The following is an 11,263-nucleotide window of genomic DNA, read 5'->3' as shown; positions in this document are numbered from 1 at the left end:
AAATGGATACTTGCCTACTCTATGGGGCATATATTTAATTGGTCACAAGTTTTGGGCTGCAAAAAATCATGCAGACCTCGCACACAATTTTGGATTACCGCAGGTATGCGTGCTCTCGATACCTGCCGTATCCAATAAAAAAAATTGCATGCATGGTTTTCACTGTTGAAAGCACCTAGGTGCAAGAAAAAAAGAAAGAATAGTAAATTCCCCTGCTCCAGAAGTGCGCTGTCATCTGTGCCCAGCTGCTGCATTCTTTGGCTGGACAGGCTACTACCCTCCCCTCTAGAAGAAGGAAGCCAGCCAGAGATGGTAAGTGTAGTGAAGTGTGTATGGAGATGGGGTAGCGGGTGTAGTGCAGTGTGTGCAGGAGGGGGAGCAGGGTAGTATAGTGTACAGGTAGGGTGGTACAGGGGTAGTACGTACCTGTCCTATGATCCCTGGAAGCTGTCTGCTATGCTGGTAAAAAAAAACTGGAGGAGGAGGCATGTGAGCAATGAAGGACTAATTAAGCTAATCAGAAATGTCAAATTGCTTAATTATTCATTGATTTTGCAGGAGTCCAAGAGCAATTCCCGATCATTTTTCCTAAAGATATGGATTTTAGGAAAAAATGGTCGTGCCCCGGGGCTGTGAAAACAAAAATCCCCCGCCGCTCAGAAAATCAAAAACCCCACACCTAATTGAATATGCCCCTATGTGTTTATTTCTACACTTGTCATTTATGGTGGGATTTATATGTATTTGCACACATCCCTGTGTGGAGCAATGGTGCTACTTAACCATTTTTGGGGTTCCACTTGTAGAGTGTCGTTGTTGTGCGGCGCCAAGTGGCTAAAGTATGAGCCGTTTTGTTGGTAAAGATGGGTGTCTTGACAAGAAAAATTACTTTGTTTGGTTCCTTCCAAGCACAAATTTCCAAAGGAGGAGAAAAAATGTCCTATAGTGGTGCACATCAGATACAATATATGTTTATACACCATAAATTATAACTTTTATTATGATGATAAAAGTTCTATTTTATGGTGTATAAATATATATTGTATCTGATGTGCACCACTATAGGACATCTTTTCTCCTTCTTTGGAAATTTGTACTTGAATCTGTTTAATGTACTTGGCAGCACCACCACCCATTATTAAAATTTATATTATGAAAATGTAGGATTGGAGTTAATTAACTCAAACTAACTAGTGCAGTGGTCTCCCCTTCCCCCTTTTCCCTTGATTCTGCATTCTTAGTTTTTTTCCAGTCTGCTAAGCAGTTGACCATGAGTGATAGTCCCATTATTATATTGCTAGCAATGACCTCACTGGAGGTGATTATCCTTATCACACACTGGCGACTGACTTCTCAATGTTGGGAAGTCTATTGATCCAGTATTGTTGTGGTATTTTTAGTGCTGTGATACTTGAGGGGAGATATATCCAAGTTTGGAGAGAGATAACTAGGGAGAAATTTATCAAAGCTTGGAGAGAAATAAAGTGGATGGAAATAAAGTACCAACCAATCAGCTCCTAACTGTCACTTTAGAGTTAGAAAAAGTTGCCCATAAGGATGAAAAAAGTATGTATGTATACAGACCATTACAGTTTCTCTAGTGAAGGATAAGCTCTAAAATATGGACACATGAATTACAGTGTTGCTAATGTGTGAATGACAACTAGGTAACTAATATAGCTAATGTGTATCTGAAACTACTTTTGCAACACAGTAACAGAAAGAGAAAATAAACCCAGCTATTAGGGAAAAAAGATTCGAGACACTTTTCAAAAAAATCCCTAATTGAAAACAGTATAAACTTTCAAAACATGTAATGTACAGATAAAAAATACTGTTTGACATTTATTTGGTCAGCAGAACCTATTGACAGATTTATATTTTGGTTGTTGCCTATCATGATAGGTCTTTTATATTTTTTTGTTTTAATAAAACTTTAATTGACAGTACAGATCTAATATCAAATCATATTATTACAGGAATAAGTAATAATAATTATCAATAATAATAATAATAATAATAATAATAATAATAATAATAAAATTATGGCAGTGGTTAACAGAATCTTCAGGGAGTTACTAACTGTGGTAAGGGCAAGTGGCAGATAAGGATCACAAAACAAGCAGAGATCAGGTATGGTAGCAGACAAGGAATAGAAAGTACAAGCGGGGGTTTATTAATAATAATAATAATAATAATAATAATAATAATAATACACTTGTACTGCTATACATTGCCTTTTTCATGGCTTCACTGCTGTTACATAAAAAAAATACTAGGATGGAAAACATAAAGAAGGGGATGAAAATGTGGAAAGGAGAAGGAAGGCACATGCCACTAGATTGCATGGCTCCTTAACTACTGTAGGTTAGATATAATATGCCATAAAATCCTGCTCGCCATTAAGTGACATCTGCATAAGCGAATGATAATACAGTATACGTTCAGAATGTCAACATGAGAATGTCAACATGGTCTGAATGTTGATATTCAAAACATCCATATTGACAGTATATGGACATTGGGCCTGATTCAGCAAGGATTGCAACTGCGATTATGCACGCAATCAGCCGATGGTTACGTTCTGCGCATGCTTAGCAGTGCGCGTGCGCGTACACTCCACTGTGAACGGGACTGCGATAGCAGTCACTGAGCAGACCCATAGCGGAGTGATTGACAAGATGTACCATTTGGGGGTGTGGTCGGCGAAACGCAGGCATGCCAGGTAGTATTAACGCCATTGCATGGGCGTGCATAAATCATTTACTGTGATGCTATACGCAGCTTGTGTACTCACTACGTGCGACGAGGTTAGCAATTCCTTAGCAAGGTCAGAGCTTGTGCAAGTGTGCGTGACGCTGTGGTGGTACTCGATGTTACCAATGGTTTTGCAGTCTTGCTAAGTATTATGGATGTGTGTAAGGTAATCCTTATGTTGTGCTACAATGGCATAGCGATTACAATGGATTAGCATATCATCACAGTGAGACTTCGTGCGTAATCGCAGCTGCGATTGCAGTTGTGATCCGTACTGAATCAGGCCCATTGTCAGAATGTAGACAATTACAATGTCACCAGCCAAATTTAGGGTTAGGGTCTGGCAGGGTTGGCTGGTTTAAACCAAATGTTTTTTTTTTTTTTAAATACTCTTATTATGCTGAGAGTACAGGCACAGCACTGTGGATGCTTAATAAAGCTTATTTTAAGGGAATACCCCTGGTATTATTCCACATTCTTGTTGCTTGTGGTCTTATTTTGAGTGAGCTGAACCAATACAGTAAATTCACACACAACAGAGAAATAGGGAGGGTGCACCAGATTAGGGAGGTACTAAATCTGCCTAGCATCAGATAAGACTTCACAAACTCCTACCCTAACAATCATATAGGACAGGAGAACCCTGTAGCTGACATTCTCAGTCTTAAATAGTTAACAACTCCAACACATTAAAGAAGCAATACACAGAGAAACACCTCATGGTTTAATCTGCTTCAAGTTTATTTCAATTCAAAACCTTTAGTCCTACTGAGATGAGTGGAAGGAAGAAATACTTAGGGGTTTAAACCAAATAAACAGTCTTGTTAGGTTTTGTTTTTTTTTAAATCTGTTTTTTTTTCCAACCCTGGTGCCTGGCAATGACAACATTTTGTCAGTATTGACACTGTGAATGTCTACTTTTTATACCAGGCCAGCAATATTAGCGTTGTGTAGTAGTCAGTGTGTTAATGTATTAGTGGGGACAGGGCGAATGCAAGTATGTTCGGTGCTCCCCTGCAAGCTATAAATTTGCGACCTCCTACAAATATACTCTCTGGACATGTCTCTTTACAATGTTTCATATTTACCCCTTTTTCACATTACGCCTCACAGTAGAGCCCTTATTCATGTTACGCCACACAGTAGAGCCCCTTAAATAAATTATGCCACACAGTGGTGTCCCTTATTAAAATTTTTGCCACACAGTAGTACCCCTTATACATCACACAGTGTAGCCCCTTATTCACATTATGCCACACAGTAGTACCTCCTGCACACATTATGCCACATAGAGTCCATTATTCACATTATGGCACACAGTAGTACCCCAGGGCCGGCTCCAGGGGTAGCCGCGCCCTGTGCAGGATGGGTAATAGTCACCACCAAGTCGCGTGCCAAAAATGGGGGCATGGCCTAATTACTATAGGCCACACCCCTAAATGATGGTATTTGGGGGCGTGCCCACATTGCACGCCTCCCGTGTAACGTCAGGCTGGGGGCGAGCCCAGCCCTCCGTCACTAGCTGGGCTTCCCCCAGCCCTCTCCCTGCACTGAATGGAAGCTGTGCGCATGTGCAAAGCAACCATTCAGCTACTCCAGGGTCTGGCACAGCTGCGGCAGTAGGATTGCCCAACCTCCCGTCCACCCACGGGACACTTCGGCCAACGGGTGGAACAGTGGTACAGTGAACAAAAAGTGGAACTGTCACACTGAAATTGAGATATTGGGAGGGATGCGCTCTCTATGGGGTGGCGCCCCTGTTTGACTGCACTGGTCGAACATGCCTTGAGTTGGCCCTGTAGTACCCCCTTATACACCACACAGAATAGCCCCTTATTCACATGATGCCACAGTAGTGCCCCTATATACATTATGCCACACATTATGTCCCCCCTTACCTATCTGTTACTACACAGTGGACTGGGCCTAACCCAGCCACTCACCAGAGGCTCAGGCTATTTCCTGCCTACCTTATGGGACATAAAGTGACCTGAACCTAATACCCAGAATCATTTTTACTTGTGGCATGGGCCTCCTGCCCACCTAATAGGCCCCATAGGCCAGAGACCTAATTGCTCCAATCGGCCTAATGCTTGACACCTGGTTGTCTAGGGTGGGCGGGGTTAAATTACTGGTGACCAAGGCTGCTCACTGGTAAGCAGGGAGAGGCTGCAGTGAGGATCTTCATTTAGCTTTTTGCTTTTCACCAACTGCAGCATTCTCCAGTCTTCATCTTCTTTCAGTGGTGTCATCTTCTGGCCTCTACTGTGGCCACCAGAGCTCTTTACACAACATTCTCTTCTATTGACTGCCGCTGTACTTAAGGCTCTGCTTGGCGGCATCTGATGTCAGACACCGTGAGTGGGCGGAGACATAACATGGTGAACCATGATTGGCTCACTACAGCTGCTTCTTTTGCTGCTGGTACTTGAGTCGTGATTGGCTCGTTCCTGGCACCAAGTTCAAGTAGCCCTGCTGCCCATTGGCCACCGGTCCTTGGCACCAAATTTAAACCAGTGCCACACCCGCTTGCCTGGTTCTTCTTAAAATAGAGATTGTGGCGACGGGTGGTTTTAGGTTGACATGGCACCTCTCCAATCTGGCACCCTCCTGCAATGCAGACCCTGCTTACCGCATCATGCCGGCCTTGAGTGGGGAAAACTAATAGAATAATTAGGGGGAGATGTATCAAGCCTTGGATAGCGATAATCCCAGATTAGTTGCCCAAAGTAGCCAATAAGTTATTAACTGTCATTTCATACTGTGGTAGATAAATGACAATTAGAAGTTGATTGGTTGCTTTCGATAAATTCTCCACTTTATCCCTCACCAAGGCTTAATACATCTCACCCTTAGTCTACTGTAGTAGCAAAGCCAGAACACTCAGTATATAGACTAGCATAGAGGACAGTGACAGAATCAGCTGAGTGCAAGCAGGGAGCTACAGCAAGGGGCAGAACTATAGGAGACAATGGAGGCACCTGCCATTGGGCACCAGCACTGAAGGGACATCTCCTCCATTGCCCACAATATATTCATCCAATTTAGGACTGTAAATGTGTACTCAGAGTGTACCGTCATAGGCCACCCAATACATGGCACCTCTTCCCGGCACCTGAGAAGCTACCATATACTATGAGATAGATAGATAGATAGATATGAGATAGATAGATAGATAGATAGATAGATAGATAGATAGATAGATAGATAGATAGATAATGACATAGATAGATAGATAGATAGATAGATATGAGATAAATAGATAGATAGATAATGACATAGATAGATGGATAGATAGATAGATAGATAGATAGATAGATAGATAGATAGATAGATAGATATGCACCATATTTATTTTCCCTTCTTTTTAGGGGGAGCACCAAATTATAACTTGCCTCCAGGTGTCTGGGATGAACTTACGCCACTGACTACAGGTCATTAATTATAAAGCTGATAAAAGTGAGAGATCTTCTAGATGTGTTGTACTGTTGCAGTCAAAATCCAAACAATAGTGTTCACAAAGGATAGTAGTATTCTGTCATTACAGCTGAGCAGAGACTCCAAATTGATGTCACTGAGTAAAAGACATAATACTAACTACTAATAAAAACTACAGATTTCATAAAGTTGTAGAGACACTAAACTTTTATTAGACAAGTCTGAGAAGTAATGGGTCTGCGAATAAACACTTGGGATACAATTAGGATGAGAAATGCTTGAAAAATCATTGACCCTGACATGAATAAATCTCGCCTATAGAGAGCAACTGCTGATTTGTCAAATCAATACAGTAACAAAAATCAGGAAAATACACTGATTTTCAAAACATAAAATTACTTATATCTCTATTAATTCGGAGGATAGTATCATTTAAACCAATATACATATGTAGGGACAGCAGTTTCTACATAGCCTTAGGGACAAAATAGTAATTATTTAATCTATTTGCAGCAATAAGAGATGACACTTTGGGGCAATTCTGATAAGATGCTGTTTGGGCCTGGGGCACCAAGATCATGCCCCTCTCCCCATGATGCTGCAACCACTTCCTCCCCCCGGTTTACACCAGGACAGTGACGCCTTAGCCGAATGTCTCAGCCAGGACTATATTTCTGGGTTCAGACCTGGCTGCATCACTGCATGTATGGGCATCAGGCAATGGAAGAAGGATCGATAGATCTCACCCTGTGGCTGGTCTCTAGCTATAGGGAAAACTAGCTAACACCATTTTCAGAGCTTAGTACTGTAAATATCCCTTATTCACTCTCCCTCACATGAAATATATTTATCTCAGGTGTTATAACTTTAATAAATAGATCATTACTTCATTTTGCCATGATCCTGTGAAAAAGTGTCAGCTTTGCAGAATTTGTGACTTTAAAATGTTTCATATATTGACCCCTAAGTATGATATATTTGCAAAGGATAATGGTAGATGACTGACTAACTTTGATTTTAAGTCTGTATTAATTAATTCACATATGTCTCAAAAAGAGTTTTTAAGATTGCTGAAATAGCATTGAGGAAAAAAGGGAAATGGAATCTGTGTAATAAGGAAATGTATGGGAACAGTGGCATCTCTAGGAGGGTGCGGAGTGCACCGGCAACACCAAAATACCGGCTCCTCAGTGACCGGGAGCTGAAAGCTGCACTGTGAGGTTATTGTGCAGTGCCCGTGTTCTGGTCACTGAGGAGGAGCCGGCAGTGCCATGAAAGTCTCTGACGGCAGCCTGGCATCTCCGGGAGTGCTGGGCACACCTTCAGTGTGATTAAACGCACAAGTGCCCCTATACCGTGTACATGGGCTCTACTGGGCGCACCGGGTGTCACTGACCCATGACATTACTCTATGGGAAGTGTATAATGCTCTGCTGTTGTATTGATGTTGACAACGTTCAGCCACCATTATAGATCTGTCCTGGCCGGGTAACACAATACACAGCACCTACAGTACAGTACACACAAATACAGTATATCCAATGGCCTACAGTATTTGCACAGTGACTGGTATCTTAGATCAGGTGAGGGGGCGAGTGTCACTGTGAGGCGTTAGCTCCTTTGCGTAAGATCACAATACAATCACCTGGCTTCCACCTGTGATTATTATTTCTTGAATAGGTGAAAATGGCTTATAATGGTTAAACCGCTTTATCATGAAACACATCATAACAAATTGATATAGAAATCTATTCAACTGGAAAACATTCAACATGGAGAGTGATATATTTGCTATATACGGTATCAATGGCTTACACTTATCACTTGCAAATATTTGTTTTACAGTTGCTATATTCTAGAAGCAGATATTTCATGAGTCAAATTTAACGTATTTATTAGAACAAAAAGAGAGAGAGAGCATTTTTACCAGGTGTCCTATTGATTTAATTACAAAGACAAAATAAATAGTTAAAAGGAGGAAGGATATGGAGAAAATATACACTAGCAGAGCATATCTCCCAACATTGGAAAATCGTGAAGACGGACAATATGCAGCAGCAAAGTCGCAGCCTGCTGGTGGGTGTGTGGCTTGTACTGCCCAGTGGGCTGTCTACTGTTGTGTGAACAAAGCTATCAAAAACTTTGTTCCTGTCTGGTTAAACTATCAACTTTGTGTTGATTCAAAGGATTAGGCTACACACAAAAATATTTATTAATTAAGCCATAAGAACCCCCTCATATACTGCTCCTTTATATAGCATTAGAGTCCTCTAATGTGCCATAAGAGACCTCTTGTGCCCTTTTATATGCCAGTAATGTGTACAGTGGCGTAACTATAAATTTTGCTCCCCCATGCCAAAAAAGTTTCAGGCGCCCTCCCCGCCCAAAGATCAAACACACCCAAAGACGACGTTTAAGGTGTGTGGTTACATGATACAGTAACGTGCCTTACACATTATGACATACTAAGTAATGCCACTTATAACACAGTGTGCCACACCGGAATGCCCCTTACAACACATTATGCCACACCGAATGCCCCTTACAACACATTATGCCACACAGCAATGCCCCTTACACATGCCACACAATAATGCCACATATAACACATAATGACATACAGTAATGCCCTTATAACAAATTTATACCATGCTGTAATGCCCCTATTTCACATTATGCCACACTGTAATGCCACATACAACACATTATGCCATACAGTAATGCCAAATACAACACATTATGCCACACAGTAATGCCCCTTACAAATTATGCCACACAGTAATGCCCCTAATAGCACATTGTGCACACAGTAATGCCAAATACACATTATGCCAAACAGTAATGCCCATTACATCCCACCCTGACAGATCTACTTCACCAACCCTCCTCTCTGCTCCTGCCAGTCTGTCACCTCAGCTCAAGACAGGTTGCATAGTTTTTATGTCCGTGTAAAAGCAGATTATTGGGAACATAGTTTATAACCTGTAAACTGCATGTAAACTGTGTGTAGCCCCCTGTAGTAGTGCCCATTATGAAGGGCCCCCTGTGGTTGTACCCATTAAAGTAGTGCCCCTTGTAGTTGTGCCCCATATGCAATGCCCCCTATACTAGTGCCCCTTACACAATGCCCCCTGTAATAGTGCCCCTTATGCAATGCCCCCTGTAGTAGTGCCCATTATGCAGGGCCCCCTGTAATTGTGCCCATCAAAGTAGTGCCCCCTGTAGTTGTGCCCATATGCAGTGTCCCCTGTAGTTGTGCCCCTTCTAGTAGTTCCCCCTGTAGTTGTGCCCTTTTTAGTAGTCCCCCCTGTAGATGTGCCCATTTTAGTAGTGCCCCCTGTAGTTGTGCCCCCGTAGTTGTTCCCCATTTAGTAGTGTCCCTGTAGTTGTGCCCCTTTTAGTAGTGCCCCCTGTAGTTGTACCCCTTTTAGTAGTGCCTCCTGTAGTTGTGCCCCTTTTAGTAGTGCCCCCTGTAGTTGTGCCCCTTTTAGTAGTGCCTCCTGTAGTTGTGCCCCTTCTAGTAGTGCCCTCTGTAGTTGTGCCCCTTTTAGTAGTGCCCCTTTAGTTGTGCCCCTTTTAGTAGTGCCCGCTGTAGTTGTGCCCCTCAAGTGGTTCCCCCTGTAGTTGTGGCTTCTCCAAACCTCTCCCCCCCTACTTACCTGACTCCGCGTGCTGCCATCTAAAGAGATCCAGCAGACATGGCCACGCAGGTTCCCCAGGTTGCGGATGACGTCATGACGTCAACCGCGCACTGCATTACTGGGAACGCTGGCCTCTGAAGTGATTGGAGGCTTCCTTAGCCTCCAATTTACTTCAGAGGCCAGCGCTCACAGTTGCAATGGTGTAACCACTGCCCCTGCCGCCCCCAAGCTACCCAGCGCCTCCAAGCCACTGCGGGGGCTGCGGAGGCAGTAGTTACGCCACTGAATGTGTAAGAGCTCTCTCATATGCCAATAATTTGTCAGAGCCCTCTCATATGCACTACTGTGCAAGAGCTCCCTCGTGTCCCTTTATCTGTCACTAATGTGCCAGAATAAGCTCATGTCAGAGCCCTCTCATGTTATTTTTATACTGTATGCCATAGGATCAGTGCCACGACCCCTTGCCTTGGCTTACCTTCCTTCCATCACAAAAGCAGCAAAGTGTGTGTAGCTAAAGTGTATACTGGGATGCCATTGCCAGAGAGTGACTGCCAGTGCTAGTATGTATGTTAGTGTGTATATATGTGTATGTAAGTATGTTAGTGTATGTGTATATGTGTTATCATGTGAACACTGTATATGTGTTAGTGTGTATAAATGTGTATATATGTGTATGTATGTGTATATAGGTTGGGTATGAAATCCCAGCTGCTGTGATGTCGAATACCAACAGCAGCATCCCGACAGCCAGAATCCCAACACCCATAGAGAAGAGCGGTAAGTATTTATCCAGCCCCTACCCTAACCCCTACCCTAACCCTCCCTCCCCAGTGCCTAACCTTAACCTCCCCCCTAGTGCCTAAACCTAACCTCCCCTCCCCACAGCTTAAACCTAACACCTCCTTCCCGATGCCTAAACCTAACCTCCCCCTCCCCGTACCCTAATCCTAACACTACCTTCCTTGTGCCTAACCCTAACCCTCCCTCTAATGCCTAACCCTGCTACCTAACCGTAACCTCCCCCTAACACCCCGAGTTTTACCTTCGGGATGCCGGCGGTCGGGATACTGGTGCCGGGATCCAGCACCAGTCTTCTGACTGTCGGCATCCCGCATGCTGGGATGTCAACTACATCCCGTGTATATACAGTATGTATGTGATATATATATATATATATATATATATATTAGGGGTGAGCGGGTTTGGATTTCTGAAATCCGAACCCCCCCGAGCCCCCCCGATCCAAGGCCGATACGAGTCAGGCTCGACTTTTCCCGCCTGACTCGGATCTGAAATCAAGGCAAAACGTCATCATCCCGCCTTCCGGGTCTCGCGGGTTTTGGATCCTATATAAGGTACCCCATTTTCTCACTCGGCTGTGGACAGTGAAGAGGGAGGGTGGGAGTTAGGGCTGGCTGGGCTGTGTA

Source organism: Taudactylus pleione, unplaced genomic scaffold, assembly GCF_031769625.1.
Source record: "Taudactylus pleione unplaced genomic scaffold, aTauple2 ptg000496l, whole genome shotgun sequence".
NCBI lineage: Eukaryota > Metazoa > Chordata > Amphibia > Anura > Myobatrachidae > Taudactylus > Taudactylus pleione.
Note: the sequence above shows the minus strand (reverse complement) of the source record.